The 299-nt window shown below is 59.2% G+C and overlaps 1 protein-coding gene across 1 annotated transcript in view; it reads right to left on the bottom strand.

Annotated features, from left to right (window-relative positions):
• FGF3 (fibroblast growth factor 3) overlaps positions 1-299 on the bottom strand; it is a 10,993-nt gene that overhangs the window by 5,550 nt on the left and 5,144 nt on the right. The gene's annotated exons all lie outside the window — the stretch shown is intronic.

Raw genomic sequence — 299 nt, 5'->3', positions numbered from 1 at the left:
TTCCGTGGGGCAGAGGGGAGGACGGGCGCCCCGGGGCCGGCAGGAGGAGGAGAAAGTCGTCAAAATAATAAAGAGGATGATCAATGACTTGTTCAGCGCCTTTTTCTCCAAAAAACTCAGAGCTCAAACTTGCCCGGGCCACCGAATTCAGGCAAAAGCGGGGAGCCCTGGGCCGCCTACCGCGCGCGGGGACAGAGCTGGTCAGCAAACGGCAGCACGCCCATGACTGGATTCAAACCTGGGACCCTTCAGTCTGCAGGCCGATGCTCTATCCACTGAGCCAAACCAGCTAGGGCTCA

The sequence above is a fragment of the Myotis davidii genome, unplaced genomic scaffold (genome assembly GCF_000327345.1).
Source record: "Myotis davidii unplaced genomic scaffold, ASM32734v1 scaffold425, whole genome shotgun sequence".
NCBI classification, from domain to species: Eukaryota; Metazoa; Chordata; class Mammalia; order Chiroptera; family Vespertilionidae; genus Myotis; species Myotis davidii.
This window is presented reverse-complemented; position numbering and strand designations above follow the sequence as displayed.